The sequence below is a fragment of the Anabrus simplex genome, chromosome 1 (genome assembly GCF_040414725.1).
Source record: "Anabrus simplex isolate iqAnaSimp1 chromosome 1, ASM4041472v1, whole genome shotgun sequence".
In the NCBI taxonomy this organism is placed as follows: Eukaryota; Metazoa; Arthropoda; class Insecta; order Orthoptera; family Tettigoniidae; genus Anabrus; species Anabrus simplex.
Genome location: NC_090265.1, coordinates 1,146,848,943 through 1,146,872,055, shown reverse-complemented (window position 1 = coordinate 1,146,872,055; position 23,113 = coordinate 1,146,848,943). Strand labels below are relative to the sequence as shown.

Genomic DNA, 23,113 nt, shown 5'->3' with positions numbered 1-23,113 from the left:
TACCGAGGAACAATTAATTTTCATCAACTTACGAAATCCTTGCGAGCGAAGCCGTGGGTAACAGCTAGTATATACACATACATTTTAAATTTTATTTTATGAAAGGCCTAGGAGTGGGAAGGAAGTGGCCGTGGCCTTAATTAAGGTCTAATCCCAGCATTTGCCTAGTGTAAAAATGAGAAACAATGGAAAACCATCTTCAGGGCTGCCAACAGTGGAGTTCAAACCCACTATCTTTTGGATGCAAGCTCACAGCTGTGCACCCCGAACTGCACGGCCAATTTGCCTGGTGTATCCATGCAAACACACTGCCCCCTTCAAATTTGGGTCATAATAAGCATTATTATGTGTTCTTAATGGCTAATAACATTCTTTCATTCGGAGTGCAGTGTAAAGTTTTATTTATGAGTAGCTGTGTTCTCAGTCAGAAAAGTGGTTTGACTGGTTTTTGGGCGAGTGTAGACTATTGATTATTACAACCTGGCGATCGATAACACATGCTAACTGTTTGTGTTAGTTTCAGCCACCATCGAAACTCAAGAAAGAGGACCTCTACAATTCATGATAACCATCTACACCAGGATGCTTCATCTATCTTCAAGAGGAGTAAATAATTCACCTATGGAAACGGACTTTGCTGTCATCATGCCATGCTAATTGTAAGCACATTCTAACATGAGGGAGAAAGTGACCCGGACGACCTGAAACATGTGAGCAGATTCAACCACCTGGGAAGAGATTGAGTCCCATCGCAAATTTAGTACACTTCTGTAATATTATTACTGTCCATCTATGTAAAAGTAGTATGAACCTCTTCATTTGCATTAATATTTCTATTAGATCAGTGCAATTTTGCAATATTTTCATACTTTATTCTTCTGGTATCATGGTAGTGTTGGTACAATGAGTGTGAATGTTATCTGGATTCTATTAGTATAGCTTGCTGTAGAATGTCTTCCAAGATTATTTCTAATTTCCATGCAAATGCTTAAACTTAATACTTAAAAGTAATGGACCTCTCGGATAAAATATAATTTAATTAAAATAATTCCAGATTTAGGAAGTCCTGTAGGACAGAATTTGCATTGTGTCTTATATGATCAATTTCAGTGTGCATTTCATCTTATGCATTTCTGTGGATTTAAGCGGGATGGTATCATCGAATTCAGAGTTAAATTCAAATTTATAGTAGAACTAAAAATCACCACTAATAATAATAATAATAATAATAATAATAATAATAATAATAATAATAATAATAATAATAATAATAATAATAAAATTAAAGGCCCGGTTAAACAAAAAATTAACGGTCATGAGTGATATATAATATTTGCTGTTCTTGTGAGATATTTAATGTGTGCTCTGTTGATGAATTATGAGCCTGGAATTTGGCGATCCTGTAGGATTCATTTGTGGATTATTTGGAGAAGCATGTATCTTGAGTTACCATGCGTTCTGCGAATCTTGAGCACATGTTAAGTGATATTTATGAGATTTAGGGATAATAATAATTTATCATGATTCATTGACCATGTGTCCGATAACATTGATGTTTAACCTTACTGATGTGCGTGATAATTGTTGACCGGTTCTTCTGAGTATCAAACTGCTGAATTTCTATTTGATTGACGTTGTAGTACTCAAGCTATTTTGTTTAAAAGTGATTGCCAATATTCAATCACATGTCACTGATAGTCGAACGTAATGATTTACCAGATACTGTCATCTGATTATTCAATTGATTGGATATTATGGTAAAAATCAGAATCTAAAATTAAATTCTAGGATTTGTCTGTAAATAGTATAAATTAAATTAGTGTATCATATGTGTGAACGTGAAATGAATGCAGTAGTTAGAAATATTTGCTCTTGTGTTTTATTGAAGTGTGGTTCTGACCTAACCGTGTGTTCACCATGGTGAGCTCAGGTTATTTCGGCATTATTTGTGCTAATTTTTCTTGTGGAATTAATGTTGTTTAGTGAATTTTATAGTGTATTTAAGTAAAGTTCTATATTGACGTGCTATTAAATTGAATAGGCCCGTACTATTTCAACCTCGCATGAACAAAGTTTTGTAAAACACATTTAGATATTGTCTTAAATTATTTTCAATCACATTTTGAAGGATTTTCATGGAAAGAATGCTTCTGTAAGGTCATAATACACATGTGAAGTCTTAAATTGACATAATCATTTGCAATTACTTTAAATAAAATATTTGAGAGAATGTAATTTATTCAAGTTTTTGGTCAGAAATTATTTCAATATCAGTAAACTTTATCCACAGTTAAGATGAAATGACAATGTAAATACTTTCGATATTATTTGTGAGAGTTTCACGGTGCTATTATCATTGAAAAAAAATTTAATTAGGGTAAAATTTCCATTTTTCTTAAGAAGTAAATGTGTCATCGCGATAGCCAGTTTCTGTTAAGTTTATGGTTCAAAGAAGTTAAGATGAGGTTCATCCTCAACAATTTTGATTTTCCTCAAGCCAGACGAAGGCTAATTTTTATTTTTATTTACATTTCAAGTGTATTTCAGGCTTCGATGTCAGAGAGTCAGAAATTTATAAAACAGTCTTATGAGAAGAAATGCAAAACGACATCAAGATTTTGTTTGTAAAATTTTGTTTTATTTTTGTTTAAAGGAGTGCTATTAGAAATAAATGTCAAACATTGTTTTAAAATTGTTTGTTTTTCCATTGTCGTCAGTCCTTGTCCTATTAACTGCCCCTAAAAATAAGCAATGCCAGTTAACAAACGGTCCACCTCTGGGACTCTCGTTCACCAGCTGAGCCTACCCGGGAAATAGGGGGCATGTTAATATGGCTTGCCCGAACATGGGGCGAATTAGCAGCTACTTGCTGGCGCTTAATTTGGCTTTCCCAAGCGTGGGGCTCGAATTAAGAGCTACTTGCTGGCTGTTAATTTGGCTTTTACAAACAAGGACTCAATCTTGTAATGTGCAGTGTTTTGACATTGACAAGATGCGGCGACAATTTATTTTTCAAGGCTGATTTTCGTGACATTCATTTGCCCAAATTCTTGTGGCTAGCATAGCAAATGGTTTAAAGTTAGTGTAGGTTGTGTTGTTGCTACTGAGCTAAATTCTTGATGTCGAGTAGGAAATTTTACATTTGCGTGCGATGTTTAACCCTCAATTCAATTTAGGTAGATATTTAATAATCATGTTGAAATTAATCTTCTCACAAGATTATTTATTCATGCTTATTCAATGGAATTGATCTCTGAAAATCAGTGTTCCGATCGCGATTTCTCTTATTGTTAGAACCGCCGTTTAGTTACAAGAAGTTATTGATATGGAAGTGCTTCAGCAATTTTTGGATGATATGGACCGTAGGAGCCAGGAGGCTATGGCAAACTTACAGGCTAGTTTGACGAATCTTAGTGTAAGCCAGGCTAACTTAGAACAGAAACTTAGTGATAATCAGGCTAGTTTGAACAAAGACCTCAGTGACACCCTTAGTGAAGGTCAGGCTAATTTGGAACAAAAACTGGTGATTATCAAACTAGGTTGGAAGAGCTACTCGCTTGAACACTCGGAGAAATTCAGACGCGAACAAATGAAAGCATTGGGAAACTTCATGCAGACATTACATTATTTAATGGGAAGTTAGCTTCAGTACAGAGTGAACTCGCGTGGTTAAGAATGATTTTGCAAATATGAAGGGTAAAATTCAAGAAAACATCACAAGATCCATGTCTGAAATGTCGAATGAATTTAGCGAGTGGTTATCGCAAGTCCGACAGGATATCATGCATGGTCTCAACAAATACGAGAATGATTTGTCCCAAATGAGTAAATGGTCCATTATTGGCCATTATAAATTTTCCAGCTAACTTCAGAATGTAGAGGACAAGATAGACGACAATATTTCTGACATCGCAACTACTAAATCTGCATGGGCAAAGAAGTTTAATGGAATTTATGAAAGCGTAAAGCAAGTGGAAAAGGGAATCATTGCTGAAATTAAGGTAGCCCAAACAAATAATGCGGATAGGTTTGACTATTTCTATGAGGCGCTGGAAGCAAGCCAAGAGGATCTCAAAACAGTAAAGACTACTCTTGTTAAAGAAATACAGAAGGTGAAAGTAGATTCAAAAACCGAGGCTGAGGACTGCACCGTGGGAATCAAAGACCTCATACAAGAGATGAAAGTGCTGAAATTACAGAGCGAAAGGACAAGTTTAGTCAAGGCTTCATTACTCGAAAAGCAGAATTTGTTAGAGAAACACATGTCCGGAGAAATTAAAGCATCGACACCTCTGGTAAATCAAGGGCAAAACATGGTAAACCCTTTTAACACGACTAACCCATTTATGGAGAATAATGCTAGCTTGAAAGAATTGAACTCTACAGGGCAGACACAGATTGTTAACATAATTAGCCTCCAGGAGGACCAGCCTAAGAAATTCAATAACGTCCGAGGAATAATGCCTGAAAGTTTCATTAATGAACTTCATGATTATTTCCGTGATGCAAAGATCCCTCCAGAGCGACGGCTTCATGTGACTGAACGCTACCTTGAAAATTCTGTGCATACATGGTTTGTTGCATTCAGATTTTCATTTGACGATTTTGAGGGGTTCAAAAGGGCATTTCTTGAGAAATGTTGGAATTCCGATGTCCAGCATAATCTCAAAACCGAGTTTTATGCCCGGAAATATGCTTCGTCATCGCCAACCCGATATTCCAATTTTTTTCTCTAGCCAGCTTAGGAAGCTAAGAGAACTAGATTCACCTCCAGCAGAGTAGGAACTGCCGATCGACGTTCAATGAATAATGACTGCATCAAATGTGCAGACCACTATCCAGGCTGAGGCAATGCTAAGGGAGTTGGACATGACGTCGAAAGAGCCAGCAAGAATTACTAGGAGTCCCGAACAGATACACCAGATAACTGCGACTAGGCAGGAAGAAAGAGTCCCGAATAACGAAGGGAGGATGTGGATAAGAAATCCGGAAGAAAGGAATTCACCACGAAATAGATCGCCTATCTCTAGGACTAGGAATGGACAGACATGGGAATATGCCTGAAGAAATCCTAGAAGAAGGCCATACGACAACTATCCTCAGGAATGGAGAAGGGAGCAGAACTTCCGCCAACCAAGGGAGAGGAGAGACCGGCGAGAAGACAAGAGCAATATCTCAAAGACCTACAAAAGGCCGCTCAAGAAAAAGAAAAGTGGAAGCAAATGATTCAGGAACAAGACACGAATCCAGACATTGTAAGTGCTGAAAGCCTGCACTACCAGGAGGCAAAGAGGTATGAGCAAAGAAAAAGCTATATTAGTGATGAGAACAATCAAGGTGCTATTAAAAAACGGTCTAAATAGGAGATAGATGAATCCTAGGATTTCTACCACTGATGGATGTCAAGAATGGAAATTCATACAGACAGATTCATGGATGACCAAATCGGAAGACATTCTGGAGGAAAATGAGCAGCTAGGTTATAAATCTTCAACTACTTTATCTATAATTTCAGCTTGAAATTGTAATGTAAATGCCAAGTGCTTAGTGGATACAGGCTCAACCATCAGTGTGATTTCTACTTCATTTCTGAATGATTTAAGAGATAGACATGACATATCAATCATCCCAGTATCACATGTAAAGATAAAAGGAATCACACCAGATAAGACTGTCTCATGCAAGCAACAGACATTTCCTGATGTAGAAATTGGCAATACTCAATCCTTACATCTATTTTTGGCCATGTCATACATTAAATTTAACATTATTCTTGGGGATGATTTTCTGATGTTGTACCAAGCAACCACTGATATGAATGCAAATCAGATACAATTTAGGAAATTGCATCATTTAACCCTTACGGTGCATATTACCCGTGCACTTTCCATATGGAAAACGCCTCATCATCGTGGGAATCTGAAGAGCAGGAGGCCTTAGAAGAGATCCATGTGGCCATGGATAACATTTTAGAAGAGGCGAAGGAAATGCACATCCATTTGACCTCATCCATACCAAGGTCAAACAAGCATTAGGGTCAGCGCAGGAGCAGACTCAACTCCGGGACTTATTGCTAAAATACAAGAACCTTTTAGACTCTAAACCAGGCAAGATTCCTTATTTTAAACAGTCATTATTGGTGACAGATTGGCTACCATACAAAAAGAAGCCATATCCAATCCCCGAGAAATTTCATTCTAGGGGTGGAAAGATCATTGAGGAGATGGAACGGGATGGCAATATCATGAAGGCTAGTACACCATTCATCAAGCCTTTGGTCACAGTGTCTAAACCCGACGGTTCTCTCATGATGATGATGATGATGATGATGATGATGCTTGTTGTTTAAAGGGGCCTAACATCGAGATCATCGCCCCCTAATGGTAGGAAATGAAATGACAAAAAGTTCAAATTCATCCACTGACCAAAATAAAATAAAAAATGTCATGAAGAATAAATGGATGGACATAAACTCAATAAAAAACAAACAAAAACCAGTGGATCAGACTGAAAGAAAAATCGTAAATAATATTATTACTGACCAAGGGACCACTTATAAAGTACAATGGTGCTTGACGGTTCTCTACGTGTATGTTTAGACGCCTGTGCTGTGAACGAGATGCTCATTCCAGAGAATGACCAGGCTCCCATGAATAAAGATATAATCAGGAAATTTAAAGGAATGAAGTATTTCTCATCTGTAGACTTCAAGTCATCTTATTATCATATCGTACTCGAGAAGAAATCCAGACTGTTCACCGGATTTATGTACGATCAGCAAACACACATTTTTTGCAGATTACCTTTAATTTTGTGCAATGCTGGTGCAGCATTCATTAGAGCACTTGAACGATGTCTGACAGAAGAGGTAAAGAACTTCACTACCAATCTGTTGCTCGCAACTGAAACCTTGGATGAACACCTGGTCAAGCTTGAAAAATTGTTGGATAATCTTTTACGGGCAGGATTTCATGTCAACTTGGCAAAGCCTCACTTTTGTAAGTCTGAAATCCTATTTCTGGGACACATCATCAATGGTGATGGGGTAAAGCCTAACCCACTCAATATTGAGACCATTAGTAGTTTCCGAAACCGACACGGGTGAAACAAGTATGGCAATTTTTAGGCATGTGTCAGTTCTTCATGAACCACTGTCCACAGTACACACAGACAGTTGTGCCACTTCAGGACTTACTTACGAAGGGAAATTGTTGGTACTGGAATGCGAGTGTGATCATGCTTTCTTAAAAACTAAAGAGATGCTTCTGAAAAATATTAAACTGGGGTATCCTGACTTCGAGAAACCATTTATTCTACAAACAGACGTGTCTGGTATTGAAATCAGCGCTATTTTATTCCAGGAGGAGGCTGAAAATCCTGAGAAGAAACCATACTTGGCATTTATTAGTCGAAAACTTCGTAAACATGAAAAACACTACTCCGCCACAGAATTAGATATGTTATCTATTGTTTACTCATTAAAATACTGGCAGAAACTGATCTGTGGATATCCTGTAATCGTTAGGACTGATCATCGATCTCTAACATTTATAATGAAGACCACGTGTATTCCGATGGACTCTGTTTGTGCAGCAGTTTTTTTTTGCTATTTTGCTTCACGTCGCACTGACACAGATAGGTCTTACGGCGACGATGGGATAGGAAAGGACTAGAAATGGGAAGGAAGTAGCCGTGGCCTTAATTAAGGTACAACTCCTGCATTTGCCTGGTGTGAAAATGGGAAACCATGGAAAACCATCTTCAGGGCTGCCGACAGTGGGGTTCGAACCTACTATCTCCCGAATACTGGATACCGGCCGCACTTAAGCGACTGCAGCTATCGAGCTCGGTGTGCAGCATTTTAATATCCAACTAGAGCACTGTTCTGGGAAAAATAACTTGTTAGCCAGCTGTTTGAGTCGCAACCCTAACACAGACTCTGGATATTCATCAACTTGAATTGGTTCAGGAAGACCATGAATTTCTACACCAGCTTAGTTACCTCAGACAAGCTCAGAAGCGAGATCAGAAGTTGAGACATATAATCAATTTTCTGGAAGGCAAACTCAAACCTGGTGAACATGGATATCGACAGATGAGGAGACAGGCTCAAAAGTACCAATATTTGGAGGATATTACAGTAGAAGTCCGCTATAGCGAGTACGGCATATAACGAGAACTCCGTTATAGCGACGACTTTTTCTGTCCCTTCAAAATTCCTATATTAAACTGTGTATCGTCCTTCGGTTACAGCGAGAACCCTATCACTGGCGCATCCGTTATTACGAGCGATTAAGCGGGCGCGATTTTTTCCGTTACCGATATTTATGCACCCCAGCGATGATATTGCATGCGATCGATTACCTTCGGCATCGTTTCCTCGCTATGTGCAATAGCGATTTCTCGCGTCGACATTCGAAGCCGATGTCGGAGTCGATTAGTAATATCCGTCGACAGCTGTTCCGTAAAGAATATTCGAAATGAAAGAGAACATATTTTCGTAATAAAGGCGTAAATAACGTGTCCGATAACGGTTGTTAACTCGTTAAAAATTAAGGCTGACTAAATGACCGCTTAATTTTGAGGCTAAATACTGCAATTAAGTAAGAATGGGATACACCTCGAGATATGGCAGAGTGCTTAATTGATTTCATAGGTTAGTTTTTATTTTGTCGCGTCTGCTTAAATTACGGAAAGGCTCTTATGAAAATTTATAGCGAGAAAAGTATAATTTCTCTACCGGCGCTTGAAATGTGTTTTCATCATACGTATAGTATGGTTAAGTTAGGATACGTGACAATGTTTGAATAAGAAAACTGAAACGTTTGCAACAAAATGCGATCGATCATCATCGGTACGGTATAGTTTTCTCACTTTGTGCATTTGCGAGCTCTCTCGTTGACATTCAAAGGCGATGGTTAACTCGTAAAAATAAAGACTGAATAAACGATGTCTTAATTTTAGTGTTATATACGGAAATTACGGAAGAATGTCATACACCTCAAGATATAGCAGAGTAAATCACTGATTTCTGAGGATATTTCATATTTTCTCGCGTCTAGTTACGGCTATTTACATGTCAATTTTTTGCGAGGAGGTTATTTCTCTACATGCGTTTCAAATATGTTTTCATGATAGGCTACATATACGGTTAGGTTAGGTGACGCTGTTTGAAGAAGAAAGCTGAGGTGTTTGCCACAGAAATCTCTGGAGTGATACCGTATTTCTCCGAATCCAAGAATCTGTTTTTTCTCCTCAGAATCTCATGCGAAAACTCAAGGATTGTTGCATTCGCGGCCTAACAGTAAGATAATGGATACCACTGGCAACTACCGCCGTAACCACGCTGCTTCTTTTCACACACGCACAGAACTCATTGACAATAAACGACCGTCTCTATACTACACATCGCTACCGGTTGTACAGTGTACAGTGCCTGTGTGTTTCTCAAATCTGCAGAATGGCATCAAAACATGCGACCCTTCGTATTCTTAGAAAAGCCATTGCTACTCAGTGGCAGAGTCATAACGTGTCTATTGAACTTGACGCTTAGTAAAATTAAGGTTTATAGACAGCAGGAATATTTTCGTGATGGATAGTCGTATTGTAAAGATATGTGGAAAAGGTATTGCCGGCAAATTTTCAACGGGTTCTAGTTGATATTATGATGCCCATTTTAAGTTAATGTTTATTAAACACTCGGAAATGTAGAATAATTGTGCACCCGCAAGAAATTACGGCATAGGCCTAACTAAAGCCAATATTTGGCGTTAGCGTGAAGACAAAGAGCTAAAAAAAATGCGTACTGTACGAAAAATGCATTCAGTGGTCCGGAACAAGGACGCTTTAAAGAACTCGATGATGAAATTGTGAGGTATGTGCACGAAAAACGCAAGGGCGGTTGGCCATACCGTGGCGCAATGAACTCGTTCGTTGATTTTCAACGTTCCCGATTAGGCCTATACATTACTAGCCGTTAAATTTGGCCGCACGCGACAAGCGAGAAGTGCGTGTAGCGGTAGCCGGTTATATCTGACGCTGCGTAAAAGTAACAGTTTTATAGACAGCAAGAATAATTTCCTGATGGATCGTTGTATTGTAGAGACGCATGGAATAGGTATTGCCGGAAAATTTTCAACGAGTTATCTTCGGTATTATGATGCCAATGTTAAGTTAATGGTCCTTAAACCCGCGGAAATAAAGATTAATTGTGCAGCCGCAAAAAAAAAAAAAAAAAAAAAAAAAAAAAAAAAAAAAAAAATAGAAATACGACGTGACGAAAGTCAATGTTCGGCGTCTAAAAATGCGTAGGCCTGTATGATTTTACAAACTTCTTTTTGAGCCTGATTTAAAGTTTTTGAAGGAAAAAGTGGGGTTTATCTTGGATTCGGAGAAATACGGAACTATATTTTTTTCAGAATGAAATTAAACATACACTTTCACGTAGTATCGAATTACGAAAACTAACAAACAAGTAAGCCGTAGTGTGGATATCATCTGCGGAAACGCAAGTTTTGAACAGTCTGATTGCCGTTTCATACCGATTTTCAAGTGAATGAACGGTTTTCCGACTGTTATACAAAAATCTGATATAACGACAATCCGTTATAGCGAGTAATTTTTCGCCGTTATGAATTCTCGCTATGACGGACTTCTACCGTATTTATAAATTTGTGGATTCTGCAAAATCAAAATTAAAGGAAGATCCTAATGCCTTCTGTATGCTGTACTGTTTTCTAGATCTGGACTATCAGTTCACGTCATAATATTTTAGTAGTTCTTGACCAACCCTTGCCATTAATTCTCAAGATCTACCAGCTATCAGCAAGTCATCCATGTACAAGGGCTGAAAATAAAATCAATCAATCACTACTGCTCTGCATTTAGGGCAGTTGAGCAGGTGGCAGATTCCCTATCTGTTGTTATCCTAGCCTTTTCTTAAATGATCGCAAAGAAATAGGAAAATTATTGAACATTTCCCTTGGTAAGTTATTCCAATCCCTAACTTCCCTTCCTATAAACGAATATTTGCCCCAATTTGTCCTCTTGAATTCCAACTTTATCTTCATATTGTGAACTTTCCTACTTTTAAAGACAACACTCAAACTTATTCATCTACTGATGTCCTCCCACACCATCTCTCCACTGACAGCTCGGAACATACCACTTACTTGAGCAGCTCGTTCCCAGCCCAAACTTTGCAACATTTTTGTAACACTACTCTTTTGTCGGAAATCACCCAGAACAAATCGAGCTGCTTTTCTTTGGATTTATTCCAGTTCTTGAATCAAGTAATCCTGGTGAGGGTCCCATACACTGGAACCATACTCTAGTTGGGGTTTTACCAGAGACTTACATGCCCTCTCCTTTACATTCTTACTACAACCCCTAAATACCCTCATAACCATGTGCAGATATCTGTACCCTTTATTAACAATCATATTTATGTGATTACCCCAATGAAGGTCTTTCCTTATATTAACACCTAGGTACTTACAATGATCCCCAAAAGGAACTTTCACCCCATCAACACAGTAATTAAAACTGAGAGGACTTTTCCTATTTGCGAAACTCACAACCTGACTTTTAACCATGTTTATCATCATACCATTGCCTACCGTCCATCTCAAAACACTATCGAGGTCACCCTGCAGCAGCTCACAATCTTGTAACTTACTTATTACTCTTTACAAAATAACATCATCTGCAAACAGCCTTATCTCTGATTCCACTTCTTTAAACATATCATTGATATATATAAGAAAACATAAAGGTCAAATAATACTGCCTTGAGGAATTCCCCTCTTAATTATTACAGGGTCAGATAAAGCTTCGCCTATTCTAATTCTCTGGGTTCTATTTTCTAGAAATATAGCCCCCCATTCAGTCACACTTTTTTTCAGTCCAATAGCACTCATTTTTTTCAGTAGTCTTCCATGATCTACCCTATCAAATGCCTTAGATAGGTCAATCGCAATACAGTCCATTTGGCCTCCTGAATCCAGAATATCTGCTATATCTTGCTGAAATCCTACAAGCTGAGCTGCAGTGGAATAACCTTTCCTAAATCCAAACTGTCTTTTGTCAAACCAGTTATTAATTTTGCAAACATGTCTAATATAAGAAAGAATGCTTTCCCAAAGCTTACATGCAATGCATGTCAAACTGACTGGCCTGTAATTTTCAGCTTTATGTCTATCACCCTTTCCTTTACACACAGGGGCTACTATAGCAACTCTCCATTCATTTGGTATAGCTCCTTCAACCAAACAATAATTAAATATTTCAGATATGGTACTATATCCCAACCCATTGCCTTTAGTATATCCCCAGAAATCTTATCAATTCCAGCTGCTTTTCTAGTTTTCAAATTATATATCTTACTGTAAATGTCATTGTTATCATAGGTAAATTTTAATACTTCTTTAGTATTACTCACATCCCCTATCTGGACATTATCCTTGTAACCAACAATCTTTACATACTGCTGACTAAATACTTCTGCCTTTTGAAGATCCTCGCATACACACTCCCCTTGTTCGTTAATGATTCCTGAAATGTCCTTCTTTGAACCTGTTTCTGCCTTAAAGTACCTATACATACCCTTCCATTTTTCACTAAAATTTGGATGACCACCAATTATGCTTGCCATCATGTTATCTTTTTTTTTTTTTTTTTTGCTAGGGGCTTTACATCACACCGACACAGATAGGTCTTATGGCGACGATAGGATAGGAAAGGCCTAGGAGTTGGAAGGAAGCGGCCGTGGCCTTAATTAAGGTACAGCCCCAGCATTTGCCTGGTGTGAAAATGGGAAACCACGGAAAACCATTTTCAGGGCTGCCGATAGTGGGATTCGAACCTACTATCTCCCGGATGCAAGCTCACAGCCGCGCGCCTCTACACGCATGGCCAACTCGCCCGGTCATGTTATCCTTAGCTGACTTCTTTGCTAGATTCAATTTCCTAGTAAGTTCTTTCAATTTCTCCTTACTTGCATAACCATTTCTAACTCTATTTCGTTCCAACCTGCACTTCCTTCTTAGTCTCTTTACTTCTCTGTTATAGTGGAATTTTACCATTCCTTACCACATTTAAAGGTACAAACCTATTTTCACATTCCTCAACAATTGCTTTAAACCCATCCCAGAGTCTGTTTACATTTTTATTTACCATTTTCCAGTGATCATAGTTACTTTTTAAAAACTCCCTCATGCCTTTTTTATCAGCCATATGGTACTGCCTAATAGTCCTAATTTTAATACCTTCCTTTTTTTTAACATTTATTTTTAACTATGACAAAACAGCTTTGTGATCACTAATACCATCTATTACTACAGTTTCTCTATAGAGGTCATCTGGTTTTATCAGCACCACATCCAAAATATTCTTCCCTGTAGTTGGTTCCATCACTTTCTGAATCAGCTGCCCTTCCCATATTAACTTATCTGCCATTTGTTGGTCATGCTTCCTGTCGTTCGCATTACCTTCCCAATTGACATTTGGTAAATTGAGATCACCTGCTACTATCATGTTCCTTTCCTTATCGTTTCCCACATAGCTGATTATTTTATCAAATAATTCTGAATCAGCGTCAACACTACCCTTTCCCGGTCTGTACACTCCAAAGACATCAAGTTGCCTATTATCTTTAGAGATGAGCCTTACACGCAGAAATTCATGTTTTTCATCCTTACCTTTTTTGTAGCTTACAAATTCTTCTTTCACCAGAATGAATACTCCCCCTCCTACTATTCCTATCCTATCTCTGCGATACACACTTCAGTTCCGTGAGAATATTTCTGCATCCATTATATCATTTCTCAGCCATGATTCAACTCCTATTACAATATCTGGTAAGTATATATCTGTTAAATTACTTAATTCGATTCCTTTGTTCACAATGCTTCTACAATTGAGCACTTACATTTTTATGTCATCCCTACTTGATTTCTAGTTCCCTGTTTGCTTAACACCGCTCCCTAGGCCACCCCGTTTCCCTGAATGTACCTACCTATAACCCTTCTAAACAAGTTTCCTAACTTATATGTACCACTGCGGTTTAAGTGAAGGCCATCTGGGCGCAGATCCCTGTCTCCTACCCACCCATTAGGATCTAGAAAACTCACTCCCAGTTTCCCACATACCCACTCCATAGTCTCAATAGTGGCAATATTGATTGTACACATTTTTTTAGTGAACTAACAAGTATAATTGCACTAAATTCCTTCAATGCAGTAAACTGCAAAGTCTATTACCTATTGCCAAATGTCAGGAAGCTGTTGCAGACTATTGGCAAGGCATTCTCTGTAGATGACAGCGATGGAGTGCCCTACTACGCTCAGTACAGATGCCATATCAGGGAATGGGCACCCTCAGAAAGTGCTCCTTCAACTAAGGAAACATGTCGAAGTCACTAGGATTTATGTCAGGTGAGTACGGAGGGTGTACCATGACCTCCCAATGCCACCGTTGCAATAAGAGCTTGCCACTGTTTGCGACACGAAGTGTATTGTCATGCAACACAACAGGGAGAACGTCTTCCAATAAACGTGGACATGTGCACCACATAACCGGACGTAGATGTCGCTCCAGAAATCGGCAATAGTAGTCACTGTTGACGGTTTGTCCCTCGAGCACAGCATGCGCAAGAATAACACCCTCGTAGTCCTATGTCACAATCAGCATAAGCTTTACCCGACTGGGTTCCTGTCAAAATTTCTGTGGACGAGGCGAACCTGTGTAATGCCATTCATTCGACTGACACTTTCATTCAGGCCCATAGGCTTATGCCCATGTCTCATTAATGGTGACAATATGCTACAGAAATACATCTCCTTCATTGCAGTATCTGTCAAGGTGGATGCCAGCCAGTGCATACTGGTGCCATTTCTGTACATCGGTGAGTTGATCTAGAACCCAACAGGATGCAATTTTCCTCATGTTAAGACATTGCGTCAGCATGCACCACACCGTTTGATGACTGAGACCAACTTCTACGGATAATTCCTGGACAGTCCATCGATGGTCTATGGAAATGAAACCACTCATGATGTCAACCTGATCTTGAGGAATGGACAGCTGATCTGTGCGGTGCAAATCCACAGTCTCATTCTGACCAGCACAAAACGCCTTGATCCAACGTGCAACCGTCCTATATGGTAATGCATTCTCACCATAGTCTTCACGTAATCCTTGATAATATTCTGATGCATTTTTGCCATGGGCAATCTTGATTTTAATCCATAAACGCTGAGCACCTTTTGAGAAAGTGTTTTAGAACGGTGCCACACAGCAACAACACTCCTAACTGTATGCCCATCACTGCATACTACACACCAACAACAGTGCCACCTTACCACTCTCATATCCTGTTTGCGCTTGCCTGATCTCCTGCAAGTGTCTGGACTACATAGCCACTACTTTATTTATAGCCCTCGTATATATATGTAATAGATTAGGACTGTTTCAATTCGTAAAGACTTTTTCACAATTTTAATACTCTGTCTTCCTGACCTAGTTGTTCAAAACCGTGTGGCTGCTCTACATACAAAGGTCGATCAAATATAAACAGGATTTTTGTTCCTGAACATCAACAGTGGGTAGGACTGGCCCCGCGTTTCAGCTATTCTTAGGCAGGACCGTTAGGCGTGGGGAGAGAGTGCTGTTAGTTATTTCCCGCCGTTTTGTCAGTAACCCTCACAATGTCGGAGCAACAGGTGCACCCCTCCACTGCGCAACGCACAATTATAACATTTCTTGCTTGTGAAGGAGTTACAACGGCGGATATTTGCCAGAGATTAACTGCACAGTTCAGTGATGAAACATTATCAAGGACGCGTGTGTTTTCCTGGCATAAAAAGTTCAAGGAAGGACGAGAACGTGTGGAAAATCAGCAACACGATCACTGTCCTCGGACCAGCATTATGGACGAACATATTCGTGTGGTTACAGACATTATTGATGATGATTGACGGGCATGAGCAATGCACAATCAGTGCTGCTTACTACTGCGAGCTGTTGAACAAGGCAAGGGTTGCAATATCGCTGCAAAAGACGAGACCATCTGATTCGATAGGTCATCCTCCTCCACGACAATGCGCGGCCCCATACTGCAGCTCTAACCGTCTCCAAGCTACAGGAAATACACTGGACTACACTCGATCATCCTCCTTACAGCCCGGACTTTTTGCCCTGCGATTTCTATTTGTTCGGGCCGCTTAACCCTTGAGGATGCGCACCTGCATGATTTACGTTAGGACTTGCGTGGAGTAAATTTTTGCCATTGACTTATTTTCATTTTAGACTCGTTATTTGTCATCGCGAATAAGCTTCTTTTAATTGAAAACTGTGCGCTGAACATCAAACACTTATTTACAATGAGTTATGAATAAGTTTTGTATTGAAAAATATGCACTAAACACTTATTTATGTATCATGGAACATCTTTGTCTCATAGGGAAACCTTCTGGATATTTGTCTTTATGAGTAAGATTAATATTGAAATATCTGCACTAAACACTTACTAACATATTTATGAACTATAAATAAGCTTTTTATTCAAGAGCTTGCACTAAACACTATTTACATACTTGGGAAAATTTTTGTCTTGCTGACAAATCTTCCGGACTATTTGTCGATCAATAAGCTGTTTATTGAAACACCTGCACGACACACTTACTTACATATGATTTATGAATGTGCTTTTCATATAAGAATACATACTCAACACTTATTTACACACTTAGCCACATTTTTTGTCTTACTGAGAAACCTTCTGGACAATACTCCCAGCACAAGATCCTACACACACTTTCACTTCACTGACATACACTGTGGGCAGGACTCCACCACATGGTCCTTGGCTTCCCACAGTTGGCACAGCGCTTCGTAGTCTTGCGATCCCTGGCTCTAGGACAATAGCAGCACCTTCTCTTATCCTTATGGTTACTGGTTCAGTTGATTCCTGAGATCCAATTAGATGCTATATTTTTTCCTGAAGAGGTTTCGGCAAGGTGTTGATTGTTGCCCTCTTCTTGAGATAGTCATCCAATAGACTCCTTCCAAGGTCTTTCAGGAAGGAATGGTGAGTAACTTTTATATTTGTGTTTTCCTGAACAATTACTTGTGCGTTGATGCCCCTTACGTTCAACAAGAGGTAGAAAATTGTTACTGGCCAACGGTTGGATCTACAGCTAACTGAGTGGTTTTGGCTCATCTGGTTTACAACATCGACACCTGCTTTAGTCTTGTTATAAAAGCTGTTCATCTCCGGCTTCCGTGCTTCACAAGTTTCTGGGTCTATGGAAGGAGAGTCATGCATTGTTGATAATAAGAGTACACACTTGTTCCTTTTAGGCACACAGGAAACGAGGGTCATCTTGTCCTTGCTGAAACCGAATTCACTGGAATAAACTGGTTTATTCTTTACTTCAATTAACTCCTTAGGTATTTTCCTTTTGTTACTTTCACCCCATCAACACAGGAATTAAAACTGAGAGGACTTTTTCCTCTTGGTGAATCTCTCAACCTGACTTCTCACCCCATTTACCATCATGCCATTGTCTGCTGTCAATCTCACAACACTGTTGAGATCTTTCTGCAGTAGCTCACAATCCTGTAACATTTATTAGAAAAACACAATCTGCAAAAAGCCTTATCTCTGATTCCAGTTCTTTACTCATATCATTTATAATAAAAAAGCAAAGTCATCTCTGTGAAGGCCAGGAAGGCCCTTAAAAGGGTAGAAGGTAAGGTCTTCCACTACCCATAACCTCAGCACTTGGTGGGGTAGAGTGGTTAGCTCTATGCCTGAGTGCTTAGGCCTATATCATTTATAATACAGTATTAAAAAAATTAAAGGTCCAATAATACTACCTTGAGGAACCATCCTCTTAATGATTACTGGATCAGATAATGCTTCACCTACCCTAATTCTCCGAGTACCGAGCCGGATAGCTGCAGTCGCTTAAGTGCGGCCAGTATTCGGGAGAAAGTAGGTTCGAACCCCACTGTCGGCAGCCCTGAAGATAGTTTTCCGTGGTTTCCCATTTTCACACCAGGCAAATGCTGGGGCTGTACCTTAATTAAGGCCACAGCCGTTTCCTTCCCACTCCTAGGCGTTTCCTATCCCATCGTTGCCATAAGACCTATCTGTATCGGTGCGACGTAAAGCAAACAGAAAAAAAAAAATTCTCTGAGTTCTATTTTTTAGGAATTTAGCCACCCTTTCAGTCAATCTTTTCTCTAATCAAATTGCCCTCAGTTTTGTCAGTAGTCTCCTATGATCTACCCTATCAAATGTCTTGGACAGGTCAATAGCGATACAGTCCATTTGACCTCCTGAATCTATCTAATCTTATAGATTCTTGCTACGATTCTCTACTTAGTTCCAAACAAGTTAGTAAAGTGGTAGCTTTTATCTTGTTATATCTGATATGTTTTATGCAGAATAAGAGAGAATTGAGTCCAAAAAATCTAAAAATATTCTCAGTCAATAAAAATAAAGAGTCATGAGTACAAATGAAGTACAGTAGAAGTCCGCTATAGCAAGTATGGGATATAAGGAGACCCCGTCATAACGTCAGTTTTTTCTGTTCCTTCAAAATTCCTATATTAACACATTCACACCCGTATCCGAGTTATTGCCTATAGCGTGTGTCCATGCTCTGGACCGTATCTGAGTTAGCCCAGATACGCACAACCTTGAATTGTAGCCATTCCTATGCAGCTCTGGTTTATTTTTGTCACAAATTTGTGTGACAGAGATGAGGGTAATACCCTTATGAATGCTTCTACCTGCTTCTGCTCATCAGAAACCACATGGCCTTGGAGATTTTCCCTTCGAATGCATTTTTTAATTCCATTTCTGAACAAAGGCTAGTGTTGGCCAAGCTAGCTGCGTAATTGGTTCGTGATTGCACAAGCGCGTGTATTGTCACATTCTAAAGTGTAACCAAGGTGCTTAGGGACAATATAAGTGTTGACAAAATTGCCAACATCCTATTCAATGAAGAGTCAGATGATGAACTAATTCCTGAACTAAGTGAAACTGACGACAGTGAAGAAGATTCTCCTGGACACATGACAGAAAGCACAGTACCACAGTACCTGAAAGTATAACATTAGCTACCACACCTTTCACAGATACTAGAGGACTTCTTTAAGGTATGTGCAAAATTTTGTTTCCATATCTTGTTTAGTTTAGAACTTATTGTGAAAATAATTCGTTGTTGTTTGCTGTGCCACTAACAGCTAGAATAGCTGGGCCAGCCATTTAAATAGGCCGCTCAGATGATGGGCGTGAATGTGTTAAACTATGTATTATCCTTCAGTTACAGCGACAGCCCTATCACTGACGCATCATTATTACGAGCGATTAAGCATGCGCGATTTTTTTCTGTACCCAATATTTATACACCCAGCCATTATACTGCATGCGATCGATCATCTTTTGTATAATTTCCTCGCTATATCCATAGTGAGCTATCTCGTCGACATTCGAAGGCGATGTCGGAGTCGATTAGTAAAACCCGTCAACTGCTGCTCCGTAAAGAAAAATGAAAATGAAAGAGAACATGTTTTCGTAATAAATGTTCAAATGACATATCCGATAGCAGTTGTTACCTTGTTAAAAAGAGGCTGAAGTAACAATTGTTTCATTTTAATGCTAAATACCAAAATTAAGTAAGAATGGGATGTATGTTGTATGTTGGGTAATCAGCCCGAAGACTGGTTTGATCCTCTATAGCTCCACCAACAGCTGTCATAGATAGCGTAGGTGTCACTGAAGAGGCATACTAGGGAAATGAGGAGTTAGGTAGTTTCCCGTTGCTTTCCTCAATGAGCCGGAAGTTGCTATCACATATCAGTCTGCCAAGGTCACTGAAATGCATGCACCAACCGACCCTATGAGCAATATTTTCATACCATTCATAACAGAGGCTTGCTGCATAGGGAATGGCATTACTAGCATTGCTCATACCTCAGTCACTTTCATATTGTCAAAGCCAAGGATGACACTGAGGCAGGTCAATGAAAGTAAGAAATTTATTCTAGCCCATATCAGAAGACATAGTGCACTGTAAACACTACATCCCACCAGCAAAGATGTGATACATCTCAAGATATGGCAGAGTGCATCATTTATTTCAGGGGTTAGTTTATATTTTTTCTTGTCTGGTTACATTTCAGAAAGGCTATTATCATGTAAATTTATAGCAAGACGGTTATCATTCCTCTACTGGTGCTTGAAATATGTTTTTATGATACATATAGTATGGTTAAGTTAGGTTATGTGATGCTGTTTGAATAAATAAAACTTACACGTTTGCCAAAAAATGCGATCTATCATCTTCGGAATGGTATCGTTTTCTTACTATGTGCACTTGCGAGCTCTCTCATTGACATTCGAAGGCGATGTTGGAGTCTATTAATAATACCTGTCACCTGCCATTCCGTAAAGAAAATAAGAAATGAAAGAGAACACGTTTTTGTAATAAATGTGTAAATAACATGGTCGATAGCAGTTGTCAACTCGTTAGAAATAAAGTCTAAGTAAAAGACTGGTTAATTTTAATACTCTACACTGAAATTAAGTAAGAATGTGATACACCTCAAGATATGCAGAGCGCATCTCTGATTTCAGAGGTTAGAGTATATTTTCTCGCATCTGGTTAAATTTCGGTAAGTCTATTCCTACGTAAATTTATAGCAAGAAGGTTATCACTTTTCTACTGATGCTTGATATATGTTTTCATGGTACATACAGGGTTAAGTTAGCACTGTGAAGAGGTGTCCCTCCCATTGACTGAATCGCATAATACGATTACAGCACTCCTCCAGCGATCTCTGGTACTACCGACGGAGGAAAAGCAGTTGTGGAACTTCGGTAATTAACTGGTGGGCTGCCTCCTGTTCGCAGGACTACTTCCGACTGTACGGATGTATTGGGCTGTAATTTCAAACTTAAGCCCATGAAAGCAAGCACCCTATGAAAAGCATTGCCTACATACACAGAAATTGATCAGTATCACTGTTACTCCATACAAATTCCCTTAACAAAGAATGTATAATCAGACAGAAGAATGCATCCTTGCATTAAAATATTTTATCAAGAAATTAATTATCGTCAACATGTAATTCATATCTCATTTAATTAACACTATTGTTTTAATGTACCACTAACTATCTTTGATGGTTTTCAGAGATGCTGAGGTGCCAGAATTTTGTCCCACAAGAGTTCTTTTATGTGCCAGTAATCTACTGACATGAGGCTGACATATTTGAGCACCTTCAAATACCACCGGACTGAGTTCAGGATTGAACCTGCCAAGTTGGGGTCAGAAGGCCAGCATCTGAACCACTGAACCATTCAGCCCGGCTATCTCATTTAGCTACAAGCCGTGTGGATATTCACAACAAACATTATATCTAGATAGGTTCAATTATTTCTCAGAAAAGTGAAGGCCCTACCTGTAAATAATTTGTATAATACCCTGCATTCATTATTATTATTATTATTATTATTATTATTATTATTATTATTATTATTTATTATTATTATTATACTATTTGGAGCATCCATGGCTTAGGCAGCAGCACACCGGCCTCTCACCACTGGGTTCCGTGGTTCAATTCCCGGTCACTTCATGTCAGTTCTGGGCTGGGAAAAGAGGTGGCGAGACAGGTTTTTTCTGTGGGAACTCCTCCGGCATTCCCTGTCATCTTTCATTCCAGCAACATTCTCCAATATCATTTCATTTCATCTGTCAGTCATTTATCATTGCCCCAGAAGAGTGCAACAGGCTTCGGCAGCCGGCTCAATTCTTATCCTCGCCGCTAGATGGGGGCTTCATTCATTCCATTTCTGACCCAATCGAATGACTATGAACAAGCTTAGGTTTTTCATTATTATACTATTTCTCTCTTCCTTTCAGTAGTACAATATATAACTATCTTCTGTAGTTATGGATTTAAAAAGGTTGAATTTAATAGGTGAAAAGTTAACAACAATCTGTATTACATTCAAGTTTATTATTATTATTATTATTATTATTATGGAAATAATTCACTTTTACAGGATATATGTCAAAAACGCAAAAGACGTGACCAGAAATATATTATGATTAGTTACGAGCTGGTGGAGGTGTTCAAGTCTGTAAGTTCTCTGCTGAAAAATGTGGCATAACTGAATCGGAAGCTCCGAGTGAAAGTGCACCTCTGCTCCGTTATGAGCGCTAGAAACTTACAGCTTTTCGCAAGAGTATGGGTTGAATGTAAGATTCAGCAAAAGAGGATATAACTACTACTACAGTAGCGTAGCCAGGATCAGCCAATGGGGTTATAGTTACAAAATGATGATAGAACACAATGAAGGTGCTTGTGCATGTGTGGTGCACGCATGCAAGACTTGTCATTATATGGACACTGATAGACTACAGGTGAATTATACTGATATTCAGACTGCAGTGCCAGTACCCTACAAAATCTTAGGCTATCGGTACACTGAAATGCTGAACAAGAACAATATGATCAAGGTCAACAGTTTTACAGCAAATGGTAGGTTATGTTCAGTTTACAATCTAAAATCCAACTTTCGAGGCTTCTTAGAAAATAGATTCTACAATTTTGTCTCTGAATGCTTATTTAGTTTATTTTTTATTGTCAGTTTCTGTTTATTTTCTTTTTGCAAACATTCCATTGGGGATGGGGGGGGGGGGGAGGGTCAGGTTTCTAACCCCCAGTAACTCCCACTTGGCTGCGCCCCTAAACTACTACCAGCCATGTTTTCATTCCGTTCCTGATGGGGATGGCAGGCTTCCTAGCCGGTAACACCGTCTCTCAGACCAGAGTGATTTTATCCGGTAAATATGTTTGATGAAGATGAGGGGGCTGGTGGCGGTTGCCTAAACTAGGAACTGTTCCGGCATTCATCTTAGTGCAGGAGAATGGAAAACCACGGAAAACCATTCTCAGGACTGCCTACGGTGGGGACCAACGCAAGAGAATATAAGTCTGTCCAATAGCGATGAGGACAGGAGCCAAACAGTTTATGGAATCGGTTCCACCAGACATACGCTCCCCCAGCAAAGGGCCGCGACGTTTGGGTTAC

The 23,113-nt window shown here is 39.1% G+C and overlaps 1 protein-coding gene across 1 annotated transcript in view; it reads right to left on the bottom strand.

Annotated features, from left to right (window-relative positions):
• Positions 1 to 23,113, bottom strand: part of cac (cacophony) — a 778,098-nt gene that overhangs the window by 730,634 nt on the left and 24,351 nt on the right. The gene's annotated exons all lie outside the window — the stretch shown is intronic.